The sequence below is a fragment of the Ipomoea nil genome, unplaced genomic scaffold, assembly GCF_001879475.1.
Source record: "Ipomoea nil cultivar Tokyo-kokei standard unplaced genomic scaffold, Asagao_1.1 scaffold1294, whole genome shotgun sequence".
Taxonomy (NCBI): domain Eukaryota; kingdom Viridiplantae; phylum Streptophyta; class Magnoliopsida; order Solanales; family Convolvulaceae; genus Ipomoea; species Ipomoea nil.
Genome location: NW_017617722.1, coordinates 43,468 through 64,140, shown reverse-complemented (window position 1 = coordinate 64,140; position 20,673 = coordinate 43,468). Strand labels below are relative to the sequence as shown.

The window sequence follows — 20,673 nt, the reverse complement described above, 5'->3', positions numbered from 1 at the left end:
CAACCAAACACTAATTTCCTAGTAAAAAAAAAAAAAAAAAAAAAAAAAAAAAAAAGCTTAGAAGCAAATTTACATGTCTAAGCCCAAGTTTGAATTGGGACCTCCAGTCTATGAGACTAGTGTGATAACCACTACACCACACAGACAAGCACATTTTACTTTCTTATTAGAAATCTAATCGAAATGTTACGTTTATAATTAGGGAATATGATTTTTAATTGTAGGGGTAATCAAATCCATACTTGTGTTTTATAAAGTTGTCAACCAAACACTAACTATGATTTTTATTCTCATTTCTAATGTGTAAACTGATGTACGAAACATACACTAAAATCTATCAAAGTATAATTAAGAAAGGAAAATACTTACCAATATAATTTCAAAACATCTCCTGGTAAAAACAGGTGGAAAGCAAAATAACATGTTTGAGCCCAGGTTGCACTAGGACCACTAATGTGTTAGATTTGCGTGATAACCAACAACACCACCCAGAAAACTACATTTTTTATTTTCTTTTACTTACTAAATTATAATTATACGATTTTTAATGATGGAATGAGATTTTTAATTCGAGAAGTAATTAAATCCATAGTTATGTTTTAATAAGTCGTCAACCAAACACTAATTTCCAGTAAAAAAAAAAAAAAAAAAGAAGAGCTTAGAAGCAAATTTACATGTCTAAGCCCAAGTTTGAATTGGGACCTCCAGTCTATGAGACTAGTGTGATAACCAACTACAACACCCAGACAAGCTACATTTTCTACTTTCTTATTAGAAATCTAATCGAAATGTTACGTTTATAATTAGGGAATATGATTTTTAATTGCAGGGGTAATCAAATCCATACTTGTGTTTTATAAAGTTGTCAACCAAACACTAACTATGATTTTTATTCTCATTTCTAATGTGTAAACTCATGTACGAAACATACACTAAAATCTATCAAAGTATAATTAAGAAAGGAAAATACTTACCAATATAATTTCAAAACATCTCCTGGTAAAAACACAGGTGGAAAGCAAAATAACATGTTTGAGCCCAGGTTTGCACTAGGGACCACTAATGTGTTAGATTTGCGTGATAACCAACAACACCACCAGAAAACTACATTTTTTTTTCTTTTTACTTACTAAATTAGAATTATACGATTTTTAATGATGGAATGAGATTTTTAATTCGAGAAGTAATTAAATCCATATTATGTTTTAATAAGTCGTCAACCAAACACTAATTTCCAGTAAAAAAAAAAAGAAGAGCTTAAGAAAATTTACATGTCTGAGCCCAGGTTTGAATTGGGACCTCCAGTCTATGAGACTAGTGTGATAACAACTACACCACCAGACAAGCTACATTTTCTACTTTCTTATTAGAAATCTAATCGAAATGTTACCGTTTATAATTAGGGAATATGATTTTTAATGCAGGGTAATCAAATCCATACTTGTGTTTTATAAAGTTGTCAACCAAACACTAACTATGATTTTTATTCTCATTTCTAATGTGTAAACTGATGTACGAAACATACACTAATATCTATCAAAGTATAATTAAGAAAGGAAAATACTTACCAATAAAATTTCAAAACATCTCCTGGTAAAAACACAGGTGGAAAGCAAAATAACATGTTTGAACCTAGGTTTTGCACTTGGGACCACTAATGAGTTAGATTTGCGTGATAACCAACTACACCACCCAGACAACTACATTTCTTATTTTCTTTTTACTAACTAAATTAGAATGATACGATTTTTAATTCGAGAAGTAATTAAATGCAGAGGTGTGTTTTAAAAAGTTGTCAACCAAACACTAATTTCCCTGTAAAAAAACGAAGAGCTTAAAATTAAATTAACATGTCTGAGCCCAAGTTTGAACTGGGGACCTCTAGTGTGTGAGATTACCGTGATAACCAACTACACCACCCAAACAAGTTACACTTTCTACTTTCTTATTACTAATCTAATCGGAATGTTACCGTTTATAAATAGGGAATGTGATTTTTAATAATAGGGGTAATCAAATCCATACTTGTGTTTTATAAAGTTGTCAACCAAACACTAACTATGATTTTTATTCTCATTTCTAATGTGTAAACTCATGTACAAAACAGACACTAAAATCTATCAAAGTATAATTAAGAAAGGAAAATACTTACCAATATAATTTCAAAACATCTCCTGGTAAAAACACATGTGGAAAGCAAAATAACATGTTTGAGCCCAGGTTTGCACTAGGGACCTCTAATGTGTTAGATTTGCGTGATAACCAACAACACCACCCAGACAACTACATTTTTTCTTTTCTTTTTACTAACTAAATTAGAATGATACGATTTTTAATGATGGAATGAGATTTTTAATTCGTGAAGTAATTAAATCCATAGTTATGTTTTAATAAGTCGTCAACCAAACACTAATTTCTTAGTAAAAAAAAAAAAAAAAAAAAAGAAGAGCTTAGAACCAAATTTACATGTTTGAGCCCAAGTTTGAATTAGGGACCTCCAGTCTATGAGACTAATGTGATAACCAACTACACCACCCAGACAAGCTACATTTTCTACTTTCTTATTAGAAATCTAATCGAAATGTTACCGTTTATAATTAGGGAATATTATTTTCAATTGTAGGGTTAATCAAATCCATACTTGTGTTTTATAAAGTTGTCAACCAAACACTAACTATGATTTTTATTCTCATTTCTAATGTGTAAACTGATGTACGAAACATACACTAAAATCTATCAAAGTATAATTAAGAAAGGAAAATACTTACCAATATAATTTCAAAACATATCCTGGTAAAAACACAGGTGGAAAGCAAAATAACATGTTTGAGCCCAGGTTTGCACTAGGGACCACTAATGTGTTAGATTTGCGTGATAACCAACAACACCACCCAGACAACTACATTTTTTATTTTTTTTTTTAAAGATGGAATGAGATTTTTAATTCGAGAAGTAATTAAACCGAGAGGTGTGTTTTAAAAAGTTCTCAACTAAACACTAATTTCCTTGTAAAAAAACGAAGAGCTTAGAAGCAAATTTACAACAACATTTTTTTATTTTTTTTAATGATGGAATGAGATTTTTAATTCGAGAAGTAATTAAATCCAGAGGTGTGTTTTAAAAAGTTATCAACTAAACACTAATTTCCTTGTAAAAAAACGAAGAGTTTAGAAACAAATTTACATGTCTGAGCCCAGGTTTGAATTGGGGACCTCCAATCTATGAGACTAGTGTGATAACCAACTACACCACACAGACAAGCTACGTTTTCTACGTTCTTATTAGAAATCTAATCGAAATGTTACCGTTTATAATTTGAGAATATGATTTTTAATTGTAGGGGTAATCAAATCCATACTTGTGTTTTATAAAGTTGTCAACCAAGCACTAACTATGATTTTTATTCTCATTTCTAATGTGTAAACTCATGTACGAAACATACACTAAAATCTATCAAAGTATAATTAAGAAAGGAAAATACTTACCAATATAATTTCAAAACATCTCCTGGTAAAAACACAGGTGGAAAGCAAAATAACATGTTTGAGCCCAGGTTTGCACTAGGGACCACTAATGTGTTAGATTTGCGTGATAACCAACAACACCACCCAGACAACTACATTTTTTATTTTTTTTTAATGATGGAATGAGATTTTTAATTCGAGAAGTAATTAAATCAGAGGTGTGTTTTAAAATGTTGTCAACTAAACACTAATTTCCTTGTAAAAAAACGAAGAGCTTAGAAGCAAATTTACAACAACATTTTTTTATTTTTTTTAATGATGGAATGAGATTTTTAACTCGAGAAGTAATTAAATCCAGAGGTGTGTTTTAAAAAGTTGTGAACTAAACACTAATTTCCTTGTAAAAAAACGAAGAGTTTAGAAACAAATTTACATGTCTGAGCCCAGGTTGGAATTGGAGACCTCCAATCTATGAGACTAGTGTGATAACCAACTACACCACACAGACAAGCTACATTTTCTACGTTCTTATTAGAAATCTAATCGAAATGTTACCGTTTATAATTGGAGAATATGATTTTTAATTGTAGGGGTAATCAAATCCATACTTGTGTTTTATAAAGTTGTCAACCAAGCACTAACTATGATTTTTATTCTCATTTCTAATGTGTAAACTCATGTACGAAACATACACTAAAATCTATCAAAGTATAATTAAGAAAGGAAAATACTTACCAATATAATTTCAAAACATCTCCTGGTAAAAACATAGGTGGAAAGCAAAATAACATGCTTGAGCCCAGGTTTGCACTAGGGACCACTAATGTGTTAGATTTGCGTGATAACCAACTGCACCACCCAGACAACTACATTTTTTTTTCTTTTTACTAACTAAATTAGAATGATACGATTTTTAATTCGAGAAGTAACTAAATCCAGAGGTGTGTTTTAAACAGTTGTCAACCAATCACTAATTTCCTTGTAAAAAATGAAGAGCTTAAAAGTAAATAAACATGTCTGAGCCCAGGTTTGAACTGGGACCTCTAGTGTGTGAGACAAGCATGATAACCAACTACACCACCCAGACAAGTTACACTTTCTACTTTCTTATTAAAAATCTAATCGGAATGTTACCGTTTATAAATAGGGAATGTGTTTTTAATAATAGGGGTAATCAAATCCATACTTTTGTTTTATAAAGTTGTCAACCAAACACTAACTATGATTTTTATTCTCATTTCTAATGTGTAAACTGATGTACGAAACATACACAAAAATCTATCAAAGTATAATTAAGAAAGGAAAATACTTACGAATATAATTTCAAAACACCTCCTGGTAAAAACACAGGTGGAAAGCAAAATAACATGTTTGATCCCAGGTTTGCACTAGGGACCACTAATGTGTTAGATTTGCGTGATAACCAACAACACCACCCAGACAACTACATTTTTTTATTTTCTTTTTTACTTACTAAATTATAATTATACGATTTTTAATGATGGAATGAGATTTTTAATTCGAGAAGTAATTAAATCCATAGTTATGTTTTAATAAGTCGTCAACCAAACACTAATTTCCAGGTAAAAAAAAAAAAAAAAAAAAGAGCTTAGAACAAATTTACATGTCTGAGCCCAGGTTTGAATTGGGGACCTCCAGTCTATGAGACTAGTGTGATAACCAACTACACACACCAGACAAGCTACATTTTCTACTTTCTTATTAGAAATCTAATCGAAATGTTACCGTTTATAATTAGGGAATATGATTTTAATTGCAGGGGTAATCAAATCCATACTTGTGTTTTATAAAGCTGTCAACCAAACACTAACTATGATTTTTATTCTCATTTCTAATGTGTAAACTGATGTACGAAACATACACTAAAATCTATCAAAGTATAATTAAGAAAGGAAAATACTTACCAATATAATTTCAAAACATCTCCTGGTAAAAACACAGGTGGAAAGCAAAATAACATGTTTGAGCCCAGGTTTGCACTAGGGACCACTAATGTGTTAGATTTGCGTGATAACCAACAACACCACCCAGAAAACTACATTTTTATTTTCTTTTTACTTACTAAATTAGAATTATACGATTTTTAATGATGGAATGAGATTTTTAATTCGAGAAGTAATTAAATCCATAGTTATGTTTTAATAAGTTGTCAACCAAACACTAATTTCCAGGTAAAAAAAAAAGAAGAGCTTATAAAGCAAATTTACATGTCTGAGCCCAGGTTTGAATGGGGACCTCCAATCTATGAGACTAGTGTGATAACCAACTACACCACCCAGACAAGCTACATTTTCTACTTTCATATTAGAAATCTAATCGAAATGTTACCGTTTATAATTAGGGAATATGATTTTTAATTGTAGGGTAATCAAATCCATACTTGTGTTTTATAAAGTTGTCAACCAAACACTAACTATGATTTTTATTCTCATTTCTAATGTGTAAACTCATGTACGAAACATACACTAAAATCTATCAAAGTATAATTAAGAAAGGAAAATACTTACCAATATAATTTCAAAACATCTCCTGGTAAAAACACAGGTGGAAAGCAAAATAACATGTTTGAGCCCAGGTTTGCACTAGGGACCACTAATGTGTTAGATTTGCGTGATAACCAACAACACCACCCAGACAACTACATTTTTTATTTTTTTTTAATGATGGAATGAGATTTTTAATTCGAGAAGTAATTAAATCCAGAGGTGTGTTTTAAAAGTTGTCAACTAAACAGAAATTTCCTTGTAAAAAACGAAGAGCTTAGAAGCAAATTTACAACAACATTTTTTTATTTTTTTTAATGATGGAATGAGATTTTAACTCGAGAAGTAATTAAATCCAGAGGTGTGTTTTAAAAAGTTGTCAACTAAACACTAATTTCCTTGTAAAAAAACGAAGAGTTTAGAAACAAATTTACATGTCTGAGCCCAGGTTTGGAATTGGGGACCTCCAATCTATGAGACTAGTGTGATAACCAACTACAACACCCAGACAAGCTACATTTTCTACTTTCTTATTAGAAATCTAATCGAAATGTTACGGTTTATAATTAGGGAATATGATTTTTAATTGCAGGGGTAATCAAATCCATACTTGTGTTTTATAAAGTTGTCAACCAAACACTAACTATGATTTTTATTCTCATTTCTAATGTGTAAACTGATGTACGAAACATACACTAAAATCTATCAAAGTATAATTAAGAAAGGAAAATACTTACCAATATAATTTCAAAACATCTCCTGGTAAAAACACAGGTGGAAAGCAAAATAACATGTTTGAGCCCAGGTTTGCACTAGGGACCACTAATGTGTTAGATTTGCGTGATAACCAACAACACCACCCAGAAAACTACATTTTTTATTTTCTTTTTACTTACTAAATTAGAATTATACGATTTTTAATGATGGAATGAGATTTTTAATTCGAGAAGTAATTAAATCCATAGTTATGTTTTAATAAGTCGTCAACCAAACACTAATTTCCAGGTAAAAAAAAAAAAAGAAGAGCTTATAAGCAAATTTACATGTCTGAGCCCAGGTTTGAATTGGGGACCTCCAATCTATGAGACTAGTGTGATAACCAACTACACCACCCAGACAAGCTACATTTTCTACTTTCATATTAGAAATCTAATCGAAATGTTACCGTTTATAATTAGGGAATATGATTTTTAATTGTAGGGTTAATCAAATCCATACTTGTGTTTTATAAAGTTGTCAACCAAACACTAACTATGATTTTTATTCTCATTTCTAATGTGTAAACTCATGTACGAAACATACACTAAAATCTATCAAAGTATAATTAAGAAAGGAAAATACTTACCAATATAATTTCAAAACATCTCCTGGTAAAAACACAGGTGGAAAGCAAAATAACATGTTTGAGCCCAGGTTTGCACTAGGGACCACTAATGTGTTAGATTTGCGTGATAACCAACAACACCACCCAGACAACTACATTTTTTATTTTTTTAATGATGGAATGAGATTTTTAATTCGAGAAGTAATTAAATCCAGAGGTGTGTTTTAAAAAGTTGTCAACTAAACAGAAATTTCCTTGTAAAAAAACGAAGAGCTTAGAAGCAAATTTACAACAACATTTTTTTATTTTTTTTAATGATGGAATGAGATTTTTAACTCGAGAAGTAATTAAATCCAGAGGTGTGTTTTAAAAAGTTGTCAACTAAACACTAATTTCCTTGTAAAAAAACGAAGAGTTTAGAAACAAATTTACATGTCTGAGCCCAGGTTGGAATTGGGGACCTCCAATCTATGAGACTAGTGTGATAACCAACTACAACACCCAGACAAGCTACATTTTCTACTTTCTTATTAGAAATCTAATCGAAATGTTACCGGTTTATAATTAGGGAATATGATTTTTAATTGCAGGGGTAATCAAATCCATACTTGTGTTTTATAAAGTTGTCAACCAAACACTAACTATGATTTTTATTCTCATTTCTAATGTGTAAACTGATGTACGAAACAGACACTAAAATCTATCAAAGTATAATTAAGAAAGGAAAATACTTACCAATATAATTTCAAAACATCTCCTGGTAAAAACACAGGTGGAAAGCAAAATAACATGTTTGAGCCCAGGTTTGCACTAGGGACCACTAATGTGTTAGATTTGCGTGATAACCAACAACACCACCCAGAAAACTACATTTTTTATTTTCTTTTTACTTACTAAATTAGAATTATACGATTTTAATGATGGAATGAGATTTTTAATTCGAGAAGTAATTAAATCCATAGTTATGTTTTAATAAGTCGTCAACCAAACACTAATTTCCAGGTAAAAAAAAAAAAAAGAAGAGCTTATAAGCAAATTTACATGTCTGAGCCCAGGTTTGAATTGGAGACCTCCAATCTATGAGACTAGTGTGATAACCAACTACACCACCCAGACAAGCTACATTTTCTACTTTCTTATTAGAAATCTAATCGAAATGTTACCGTTTATAATTAGGGAATATGATTTTTAATTGTAGGGTTAATCAAATCCATACTTGTGTTTTATAAAGTTGTCAACCAAACACTAACTATGATTTTTATTCTCATTTCTAATGTGTAAACTCATGTACGAAACATACACTAAAATCTATCAAAGTATAATTAAGAAAGGAAAATACTTACCAATATAATTTCAAAACATCTCCTGGTAAAAACACAGGTGGAAAGCAAAATAACATGTTTGAGCCCAGGTTTGCACTAGGGACCACTAATGTGTTAGATTTGCGTGATAACCAACAACACCACCCAGACAACTACATTTTTTATTTTTTTTAATGATGGAATGAGATTTTTAATTCGAGAAGTAATTAAATCCAGAGGTGTGTTTTAAAAAGTTGTCAACTAAACAGAAATTTCCTTGTAAAAAAACGAAGAGCTTAGAAGCAAATTTACAACAACATTTTTTTATTTTTTTTAATGATGGAATGAGATTTTTAACTCGAGAAGTAATTAAATCCAGAGGTGTGTTTTAAAAAGTTGTCAACTAAACACTAATTTCCTTTTAAAAAAACGAAGAGTTTAGAAACAAATTTACATGTCTGAGCCCAGGTTGGAATTGGGGACCTCCAATCTATGAGACTAGTGTGATAACCAACAACACCACACAGACAAGCTACATTTTCTACGTTCTTATTAGAAATCTAATCGAAATGTTACCGTTTATAATTAGAGAATATGATTTTTAATTGTAGGGGTAATCAAATCCATACTTGTGTTTTATAAAGTTGTCAACCAAGCACTAACTTTGATTTTTATTCTCATTTCTAATGTTTAAACTCATGTACGAAACATACACTAAAATCTATCAAAGTATAATTAAGAAAGGAAAATACTTACCAATATAATTTCAAAACATCTCCTGGTAAAAACACAGGTGGAAAGCAAAATAACATGCTTGAGCCCAGGTTTGCACTAGGGACCACTAATGTGTTAGATTTGCGTGATAACCAACTGCACCACCCAGACAACTACATTTTTTTTTCTTTTTACTAACTAAATTAGAATGATACGATTTTTAATTCGAGAAGTAATTAAATCCATAGTTATGTTTTAATAAGTCGTCAACCAAACACTAATTTCCAGGTAAAAAAAAAAAAAGAAGAGCCTATAAGCAAATTTACATGTCTGAGCCCAGGTTTGAATTGGGGACCTCCAATCTATGAGACTAGTGTGATAACCAACTACACCACCCAAACAAGCTACATTTTCTACTTTCTTATTAGAAATCTAATCGAAATGTTACCGTTTATAATTAGGGAATATGATTTTTAATTGTAGGGTTAATCAAATCCATACTTGTGTTTTATAAAGTTGTCAACCAAACACTAACTATGATTTTTATTCTCATTTCTAATGTGTAAACTCATGTACGAAACATACACTAAAATCTATCAAAGTATAATTAAGAAAGGAAAATACTTACCAATATAATTTCAAAACATCTCCTGGTAAAAACACAGGTGGAAAGCAAAATAACATGTTTGAGCCCAGGTTTGCACTAGGGACCACTAATGTGTTAGATTTGCGTGATAACCAACAACACCACCCAGACAACTACATTTTTTATTTTTTTTAATGATGGAATGAGATTTTAAATTCGAGAAGTAATTAAACCCAGAGGTGTGTTTTAAAAAGTTGTCAACTAAACAGAAATTTCCTTGTAAAAAAACGAAGAGCTTAGAAGCAAATTTACAACAACATTTTTTTATTTTTTTTAATGATGGAATGAGATTTTTAACTCGAGAAGTAATTAAATCCAGAGGTGTGTTTTAAAAAGTTGTCAACTAAACACTAATTTCCTTTTAAAAAAACGAAGAGTTTAGAAACAAATTTACATGTCTGAGCCCAGGTTGAAATTGGGGACCTCCAATCTATGAGACTAGTGTGATAACCAACTACACCACACAGACAAGCTACATTTTCTACGTTCTTATTAGAAATCTAATCGAAATGTTACCGTTTATAATTAGAGAATATGATTTTTAATTGTAGGGGTAATCAAATCCATACTTGTGTTTTATAAAGTTGTCAACCAAGCACTAACTTTGATTTTTATTCTCATTTCTAATGTTTAAACTCATGTACGAAACATACACTAAAATCTATCAAAGTATAATTAAGAAAGGAAAATACTTACCAATATAATTTCAAAACATCTCCTGGTAAAAACACAGGTGGAAAGCAAAATAACATGCTTGAGCCCAGGTTTGCACTAGGGACCACTAATGTGTTAGATTTGCATGATAACCAACTGCACCACCCAGACAACTACATTTTTTTTTCTTTTTACTAACTAAATTAGAATGATACGATTTTTAATTCGAGAAGTAATTAAATCCATAGTTATGTTTTAATAAGTCGTCAACCAAACACTAATTTCCAGGTAAAAAAAAAAAAAAAAGAAGAGCTTATAAGCAAATTTACATGTCTGAGCCCAGGTTTGAATTGGGGACCTCCAATCTATGAGACTAGTGTGATAACCAACTACACCACCCAAACAAGCTACATTTTCTACTTTCTTATTAGAAATCTAATCGAAATGTTACCGTTTATAATTAGGGAATATGATTTTTAATTGTAGGGTTAATCAAATCCATACTTGTGTTTTATAAAGTTGTCAACCAAACACTAACTATGATTTTTATTCTCATTTCTAATGTGTAAACTGATGTACGAAACATACACTAATATCTATCAAAGTATAATTAAGAAAGGAAAATACTTACCAATATAATTTCAAAACATCTCCTGGTAAAAACACAGGTGGAAAGCAAAATAACATGCTTGAGCCCAGGTTTGCACTAGGGACCACTAATGTGTTAGATTTGCGTGATAACCAACTGCACCACCCAGACAACTACATTTTTTTTTCTTTTTACTAACTAAATTAGAATGATACGATTTTTAATTCGAGAAGTAACTAATTACAGAGGTGTGTTTTAAAAAGTTGTCAACCAATCACTAATTTCCTTGTAAAAAATGAAGAGCTTAAAAGTAAATAAACATGTCTAAGCCCAAGTTTGAAATGGGGACCTCTAGTGTGAGAAACTAGCGTGATAACCAACTACACCACCCAGACAAGTTACACTTTCTACTTTCTTATTACTAATCTAATCGGAATGTTACCGTTTATAAATAGGGAATGTGATTTTTAATAATAGGGGTAATCAAATCCATACTTTTGTTTTATAAAGTTGTCAACCAAACACTAACTATGATTTTTATTCTCATTTCTAATGTGTAAACTCATGTACGAAACATACACTAAAATCTATCAAAGTATAATTAAGAAAGGAAAATACTTACAATTATAATTTCAAAACATCTCCTGGTAAAAACACATGTGGAAAGCAAATTAACATGTTTGAGCCCAGGTTTGCACTAGGGACCACTAATGTGTTAGATTTGCGTGATAACCAACAACACTACCCAGACAACTACATTTTTTATTTTTTTTTTATAACTAAATTAGAATGATACGATTTTTAATGATGGAATGAGATTTTTAATACGAGAAGTAATTAAATCCATAGTTATGTTTTAAAAAGTTGTCAACTAAACACTAATTTCCTTGTAAAAAAACGAAGAGTTTAGAAACAAATTTACATGTCTGAGCCCAGGTTGGAATTGGGGACCTCCAATCTATGAGACTAGTGTGATAACCAACTACACCACACAGACAAGCTACATTTTCTACGTTCTTATTAGAAATCTAATCGAAATGTTACCGTTTATAATTAGAGAATATGATTTTTAATTGTAGGGGTAATCAAATCCATACTTGTGTTTTATAAAGTTGTCAACCAAGCACTAACTTTGATTTTTATTCTCATTTCTAATGTTTAAACTCATGTACGAAACATACACTAAAATCTATCAAAGTATAATTAAGAAAGGAAAATACTTACCAATATAATTTCAAAACACCTCCTGGTAAAAACACAGGTGGAAAGCAAAATAACATGTTTGATCCCAGGTTTGCACTAGGGACCACTAATGTGTTAGATTTGCGTGATAACCAACAACACCACCCAGACAACTACATTTTTTATTTTCTTTTTACTAACTAAATTAGAATGATACGATTTTTAATGATGGAATGAGATATTTAATTCGAGAAGTAATTAAATCCATAGTTATGTTTTAATAAGTTGTCAACCAAACACTAATTTCCTAGTAAAAAAAAAAAAAAAAAAAAAAAAAAAAAAAAAAGCTTAGAAGCAAATTTACATGTCTAAGCCCAAGTTTGAATTGGGGATCTCCAGTCTATGAGACTAGTGTGATAACCACCTACACCACACAGACAAGCAACATTTTCTACTTTCTTATTAGAAATCTAATCGAAATGTTACGGTTTATAATTAGGGAATATGATTTTTAATTGCAGGGGTAATCAAATCCATACTTGTGTTTTATAAAGTTGTCAACCAAACACTAACTATGATTTTTATTCTCATTTCTAATGTGTAAACTGATGTACGAAACATACACTACAATCTATCAAAGTATAATTAAGAAAGGAAAATACTTACCATTATAATTTCAAAACATCTCCTGGTAAAAACACAGGTGGAAAGCAAAATAACATGTTTGAGCCCAGGTTTGCACTAGGGACCACTAATGTGTTAGATTTGCGTGATAACCAACAACACCACCCAGACAACTACATTTTTTATTTTCTTTTTACTAACTAAATTAGAATGATACGATTTTTAATGATGGAATGAGATATTTAATTCGAGAAGTAATTAAATCCATAGTTATGTTTTAATAAGTTGTCAACCAAACACTAATTTCCTAGTAAAAAAAAAAAAAAAAAAAAAAAAAAAAAAAAAAAAAAAAAAAAAAAAAAGCTTAGAAGCAAATTTACATGTCTAAGCCCAAGTTTGAATTGGGGATCTCCAGTCTATGAGACTAGTGTGATAACCACCTACACCACACAGACAAGCAACATTTTCTACTTTCTTATTAGAAATCTAATCGAAATGTTACGGTTTATAATTAGGGAATATGATTTTTAATTGCAGGGGTAATCAAATCCATACTTGTGTTTTATAAAGTTGTCAACCAAACACTAACTATGATTTTTATTCTCATTTCTAATGTGTAAACTGATGTACGAAACATACACTACAATCTATCAAAGTATAATTAAGAAAGGAAAATACTTACCATTATAATTTCAAAACATCTCCTGGTAAAAACACAGGTGGAAAGCAAAATAACATGTTTGAGCCCAGGTTTGCACTAGGGACCACTAATGTGTTAGATTTGCGTGATAACCAACAACACCACCCAGAAAACTACATTTTTTATTTTCTTTTTACTTACTAAATTAGAATTATACGATTTTTAATGATGGAATGAGATTTTTAATTCGAGAAGTAATTAAATCCATAGTTATGTTTTAATAAGTCGTCAACCAAACACTAATTTCCAGGTAAAAAAAAAAAAAAAGAAGAGCTTATAAGCAAATTTACATGTCTGAGCCCAGGTTTGAATTGGGGACCTCCAGTCTATGAGACTAGTGTGATAACAAACTACACCACCCAGACAAGCTACATTTTCTACTTTCTTATTAGAAATCTAATCAAAATGTTACCGTTTATAATTAGGGAATATGATTTTTAATGGCAGGGGTAATCAAATCCATACTTGTGTTTTATAAAGTTGTCAACCAATCACTAACTATGATTTTTATTCTCATTTCTAATGTGTAAACTGATGTACGAAACATACACTAATATCTATCAAAGTATAATTAAGAAAGGAAAATACTTACCAATATAATTTCAAAACATCTCCTGGTAAAAACACAGGTGGAAAGCAAAATAACATGCTTGAGCCCAGGTTTGCACTAGGGACCACTAATGTGTTAGATTTGCGTGATAACCAACTGCACCACCCAGACAACTACATTTTTTTTTCTTTTTACTAACTAAATTAGAATGATACGATTTTTAATTCGAGAAGTAACTAATTACAGAGGTGTGTTTTAAAAAGTTGTCAACCAATCACTAATTTCCTTGTAAAAAATGAAGAGCTTAAAAGTAAATAAACATGTCTAAGCCCAAGTTTGAACTGGGGACCTCTAGTGTGAGAAACTAGCGTGATAACCAACTACACCACCCAGACAAGTTACACTTTCTACTTTCTTATTACTAATCTAATTGGAATGTTACCGTTTATAAATAGGGAATGTGATTTTTAATAATAGGGGTAATCAAATCCATACTTTTGTTTTATAAAGTTGTCAACCAAACACTAACTATGATTTTTATTCTCATTTCTAATGTGTAAACTGATGTACGAAACATACACAAAACTCTATCAAAGTATAATTAAGATAGGAAAATACTTACCAATATAATTTCAAAACATCTCCTGGTAAAAACACAAGTGGAAAGCAAAATAACATGTTTGATCCCAGGTTTGCACTAGGGACCACTAATGTGTTAGATTTGCGTGATAACCAACTACACCACCCAGACAACTACATTTCTTATTTTCTTTTTACTAACTAAATTAGAATGATACGATTTTTAATTCGAGAAGTAATTAAATGCAGAGGTGTGTTTTAAAAAGTTGTCAACCAAACACTAATTTCCCTGTAAAAAAACGAAGAGCTTAAAATTAAGTTAACATGTCTGAGCCCAAGTTTGAACTGGGGACCTCTAGTGTGTGAGATTACCGTGATAACCAACTACACCACCCAAACAAGTTACACTTTCTACTTTCTTATTACTAATCTAATCGGAATGTTACCGTTTATAAATAGGGAATGTGATTTTTAATAATAGGGGTAATCAAATCCATACTTGTGTTTTCTAAAGTTGTCAACCAAACACTAACTATGATTTTTATTCTCATTTCTAATGTGTAAACTCATGTATGAAACATACACTAAAATCTATCAAAGTATAATTAAGAAAGGAAAATACTTACAATTATAATTTCAAAACATCTCCTGGTAAAAACACATGTGGAAAGCAAATTAACATGTTTGAGCCCAGGTTTGCACTAGGGACCACTAATGTGTTAGATTTGCGTGATAACCAACAACACTACCCAGACAACTACATTTTTTATTTTCTTTTTATAACTAAATTAGAATGATACGATTTTTAATGATGGAATGAGATTTTTAATACGAGAAGTAATTAAATCCATAGTTATGTTTTAATAAGTCGTCAACCAAACACTAATTTCTTAGTAAAAAAAAAAAAAAAGAAGAGCTTATAGAACCAAATTTACATGTCTAAGCCCAAGTTTGAACTAGGGACCTCTAGTGTGTGAGACTAGCGTGATAACCAACTACACCACCCAAACAAGTTACACTTTCTACTTTCTTATTACTAATCTAATCGGAATGTTACCGTTTATAAATAGGGAATGTGATTTTTAATAATAGGGGTAATCAAATCCATACTTGTGTTTTATAAAGTTGTCAACCAAACACTAACTATGATTTTTATTCTCATTTCTAATGTGTAAACTGATGTACGAAACATACACTAAAATCTATCAAAGTATAATTAAGAAAGGAAAATACTTACCAATATAATTTCAAAACATCTCCTGGTAAAAACACAGGTGGAAAGCAAAATAACATGTTTGAGCCCAGGTTTGCACTAGGGACCACTAATGTGTTAGATTTGCGTGATAACCAACAACACCACCCAGACAACTACATTTTTTATTTTTTTTTTAAAGATGGAATGAGATTTTTAATTCGAGAAGTAATTAAACCGAGAGGTGTGTTTTAAAAAGTTCTCAACTAAACACTAATTTCCTTGTAAAAAAACGAAGAGCTTAGAAGCAAATTTACAACAACATTTTTTTATTTTTTTTAATGATGGAATGAGATTTTTAATTCGAGAAGTAATTAAATCCAGAGGTGTGTTTTAAAAAGTTATCAACTAAACACTAATTTCCTTGTAAAAAAACGAAGAGTTTAGAAACAAATTTACATGTCTGAGCCCAGGTTTGAATTGGGGACCTCCAGTCTATGAGACTAGTGTGATAACCAACTACACCACACAGACAAGCTACGTTTTCTACGTTCTTATTAGAAATCTAATCGAAATGTTACCGTTTATAATTTGAGAATATGATTTTTAATTGTAGGGGTAATCAAATCCATACTTGTGTTTTATAAAGTTGTCAACCAAGCACTAACTATGATTTTTATTCTCATTTCTAATGTGTAAACTCATGTACGAAACATACACTAAAATCTATCAAAGTATAATTAAGAAAGGAAAATACTTACCAATATAATTTCAAAACATCTCCTGGTAAAAACACAGGTGGAAAGCAAAATAACATGCTTGAGCCCAGGTTTGCACTAGGGACCACTAATGTGTTAGATTTGCGTGATAACCAACTGCACCACCCAAGTGGTTAGATTTGCGTGATAACCAACTGCACCACCCAGACAACTACATTTTTTTTTCTTTTTACTAACTAAATTAGAATGATACGATTTTTAATTCGAGAAGTAACTAATTACAGAGGTGTGTTTTAAAAAGTTGTCAACCAATCACTAATTTCCTTGTAAAAAATGAAGAGCTTAAAAGTAAATAAACATGTCTAAGCCCAAGTTTGAACTGGGGACCTCTAGTGTGAGAAACTAGCATGATAACCAACTACACCACCCAGACAAGTTACACTTTCTACTTTCTTATTACTAATCTAATCGGAATGTTACCGTTTATAAATAGGGAATGTGATTTTTAATAATAGGGGTAATCAAATCCATACTTTTGTTTTATAAAGTTGTCAACCAAACACTAACTATGATTTTTATTCTCATTTCTAATGTGTAAACTGATGTACGAAACATACACAAAACTCTATCAAAGTATAATTAAGATAGGAAAATACTTACCAATATAATTTCAAAACATCTCCTGGTAAAAACACAAGTGGAAAGCAAAATAACATGTTTGATCCCAGGTTTGCACTAGGGACCACTAATGTGTTAGATTTGCGTGATAACCAACAACACCACCCAGACAACTACATTTTTTATTTTCTTTTTACTAACTAAATTAGAATGATACGATTTTTAATGATGGAATGAGATATTTAATTCGAGAAGTAATTAAATCCACAGTTATGTTTTAATAAGTTGTCAACCAAACACTAATTTCCTAGTAAAAAAAAAAAAAAAAAAAAAAAAAAAAAAAGCTTAGAAGCAAATTTACATGTCTAAGCCCAGGTTTGAACTGGGGACCTCTAGTGTGTGAGACTAGCGTGATAACCAACTACACCACCCAGACAAGTTATAATTTCTACTTTCTTATTACTAATCTAATCGAAATGTTACCGTTTGTAAATAGGGAATGTGATTTTTAATTGAAGGGGTAATCAAATCCATACTTGTGTTTTATAAAGTTGTCAACCAAACACTAACTATGATTTTTATTCTCATTTCTAATGTGTAAACTGATGTACGAAACATACAGTAAAATCTATCAAAGTATAATTAAGAAAGGAAAATACTTACCAATATAATTTCAAAACATCTCCAAGTAAAAACACAGGTGGAAAGCAAAATAACATGTTTGAGCCCAGGTTTGCACTAGGGACCACTAATGTGTTAGATTTGCGTGATAACCAACAACACCACCCAGAAAACTACATTTTTTATTTTCTTTTTACTTACTAAATTAGAATTATACGATTTTTAATGATGGAATGAGATTTTTAATTCGAGAAGTAATTAAATTCATAGTTATGTTTTAATAAGTCGTCAACCAAACACTAATTTCCAGGTAAAAAAAAAAAAAGAAGAGCTTATAAGCAAATTTACATGTCTGAGCCCAGGTTTAAATTGGGGACCTCCAGTCTATGAGACTAGTGTGATAACCAACTACACCACCCAGACAAGCTACATTTTCTACTTTCTTATTAGAAATCTAATCGAAATGTTACCGTTTATAATTAGGGAATATGATTTTTTATTGCAGGGGTAATCAAATCCATACTTGTGTTTTATAAAGTTGTCAACCAAACACTAACTATGATTTTTATTCTCATTTCTAATGTGTAAACTGATGTACGAAACATACACTAATATCTAACAAAGTATAATTAAGAAAGGAAAATACTTACCAATATAATTTCAAAACATCTCCTGGTAAAAACACAGGTGGAAAGCAAAATAACATGTTTGAGCCCAGGTTTGCACTAGGGACCACTAATGTGTTAGATTTGTGTGATAACCAACAACACCACCCAGACAATTACATTTTTTATTTTTTTTAATGATGGAATGAGATTTTTAATTCGAGAAGTAATTAAATCCAGAGGTGTGTTTTAAAAAGTTGTCAACTAAACACTAATTTCCTTGTAAAAAAACGAAGAGCTTAGAAGCAAATTTACAACAACATTTTTTTATTTTTTTAATGATGGAATGAGATTTTTAATTCGAGAAGTAATTAAATCCAGAGGTGTGTTTTAAAAAGTTGTCAACTAAACACTAATTTCCTTGTAAAAAAACGAAGTGTTTAGAAACAAATTTACATAACTAAGCCCAGGTTTGAATTGGAGACCTCCAGTCTATGAGACTAGTGTGATAACCAACTACACCACACAGACAAGCTACATTTTCTACGTTCTTATTAGAAATCTAATCGAAATGTTACCGTTTATAATTAGAGAATATGATTTTTAATTGTAGGGGTAATCAAATCCATACTTGTGTTTTATAAAGTTGTCAACCAAGCACTAACTATGATTTTTATCTCATTTCTAATGTGTAAACTCATGTACGAAACATACACTAAAATCTATCAAAGTTTAATTAAGAAAGGAAAATACTTACCAATATAATTTCAAAACATCTCCTGGTAAAAACACAGGTGGAAAGCAAAATAACATGCTTGTGCCCAGGTTTGCACTAGGGACCACTAATGTGTTAGATTTGCGTGATAACCAACTGCACCACCCAGACAACTACATTTTTTTTTCTTTTTTTACTAACTAAATTAGAATGATACGATTTTTAATTCGAGAAGTAACTAAATCCAGAGGTGTGTTTTAAAAAGTTGTCAACCAATCACTAATTTCCTTGTAAAAAATGAAGAGCTTAAAAGTAAATAAACATGTCTATGCCCAGGTTTGAACTGGGGACCTCTAGTGTGTGAGACTAGCGTGATAACCAACTACACCACCCAGACAAGTTACACATTCTACTTTCTTATTACCAATCTAATCGTAATGTTACCGTTTATAAATAGGGAATGTGATTTTTAATAAAAGGGGTAATCAAATCCATACTTTTGTTTTATAAAGTTGTCAACCAAACACTAACTATGATTTTTATTCTCATTTCTAATGTGTAAACTGATGTACGAAACATACACAAAAATCTATCAAAGTATAATTAAGAAAGGAAAATACTTACCAATATAATTTCAAAACATCTCCTGGTAAAAACACAGGTGGAAAGCAAAATAACATGTTTGATCCCAGGTTTGCACTAGGGACCACTAATGTGTTAGATTTGCGTGATAACCAACAACACCACCCAGACAACTACATTTTTTATTTTCTTTTTACTAACTAAATTAGAATGATACGATTTTTAATGATGGAATGAGATATTTCATTCGAGAAGTAATTAAATCCATAGTTATGTTTTAAAAAGTTGACAACCAAACACTAATTTCCTAGTTAAAAAAAAAAAAAAAAAAAAAAAAAAAGCTTAGAAGCAAATTTACATGTCTAAGCCCTTGTTTGAATTGGGGACCTCCAGTCTATGAGACTAGTGTGATAACCACCTACACCACACAGACAAGCTACATTTTCTACTTTCTTATTAGAAATCTAATCGAAATGTTACCGTTTATAATTAGGGAATATGATTTTTAATTGTAGGGTAATCAAATCCATACTTGTGTTTTATAAAGTTGTCAACCAAGCACTAACAATGATTTTTATCTCATTTCTAATGTGTAAACTCATGTACGAAACATACACAAAAATCTATCAAAGTATAATTAAGAAAGGAAAATACTTACCAATATAATTTCAAAACATCTCCTGGTAAAAACACAGGTGGAAAGCAAAATAACATGTTTGATCCCAGGTTTGCACTAGGGACCACTAATGTGTTAGATTTGCGTGATAACCAACAACACCACCCAGACAAC

At 30.6% G+C, this 20,673-nt stretch overlaps 11 non-coding genes across 11 annotated transcripts; all 11 read right to left on the bottom strand.

Moving 5' to 3' along the window:
• Positions 1 to 1,851: 1,851 nt before the first annotated feature.
• Positions 1,852 to 1,925, bottom strand: TRNAV-CAC. Its single transcript has one exon. It is a non-coding gene; the product is annotated as a tRNA-Val (tRNA).
• Positions 1,926 to 3,184: 1,259 nt separating this feature from the next.
• TRNAM-CAU lies at positions 3,185 to 3,258 on the bottom strand. Its single transcript has one exon. It is a non-coding gene; the product is annotated as a tRNA-Met (tRNA).
• Positions 3,259 to 4,478: 1,220 nt separating this feature from the next.
• TRNAV-CAC lies at positions 4,479 to 4,551 on the bottom strand. Its single transcript has one exon. It is a non-coding gene; the product is annotated as a tRNA-Val (tRNA).
• Positions 4,552 to 7,012: 2,461 nt separating this feature from the next.
• TRNAM-CAU lies at positions 7,013 to 7,086 on the bottom strand. The gene has a single exon. It is a non-coding gene; the product is annotated as a tRNA-Met (tRNA).
• Positions 7,087 to 14,573: 7,487 nt separating this feature from the next.
• TRNAE-CUC lies at positions 14,574 to 14,647 on the bottom strand. The gene has a single exon. It is a non-coding gene; the product is annotated as a tRNA-Glu (tRNA).
• A 509-nt stretch (positions 14,648 to 15,156) lies between these two features.
• TRNAV-CAC lies at positions 15,157 to 15,230 on the bottom strand. The gene has a single exon. It is a non-coding gene; the product is annotated as a tRNA-Val (tRNA).
• Positions 15,231 to 15,767: 537 nt separating this feature from the next.
• On the bottom strand, positions 15,768 to 15,841 carry TRNAV-CAC. Its single transcript has one exon. It is a non-coding gene; the product is annotated as a tRNA-Val (tRNA).
• A 642-nt stretch (positions 15,842 to 16,483) lies between these two features.
• TRNAM-CAU lies at positions 16,484 to 16,557 on the bottom strand. The gene has a single exon. It is a non-coding gene; the product is annotated as a tRNA-Met (tRNA).
• Positions 16,558 to 17,101: 544 nt separating this feature from the next.
• On the bottom strand, positions 17,102 to 17,175 carry TRNAE-CUC. The gene has a single exon. It is a non-coding gene; the product is annotated as a tRNA-Glu (tRNA).
• A 547-nt stretch (positions 17,176 to 17,722) lies between these two features.
• On the bottom strand, positions 17,723 to 17,796 carry TRNAV-CAC. The gene has a single exon. It is a non-coding gene; the product is annotated as a tRNA-Val (tRNA).
• A 1,828-nt stretch (positions 17,797 to 19,624) lies between these two features.
• On the bottom strand, positions 19,625 to 19,698 carry TRNAV-CAC. The gene has a single exon. It is a non-coding gene; the product is annotated as a tRNA-Val (tRNA).
• Positions 19,699 to 20,673: the final 975 nt, after the last annotated feature.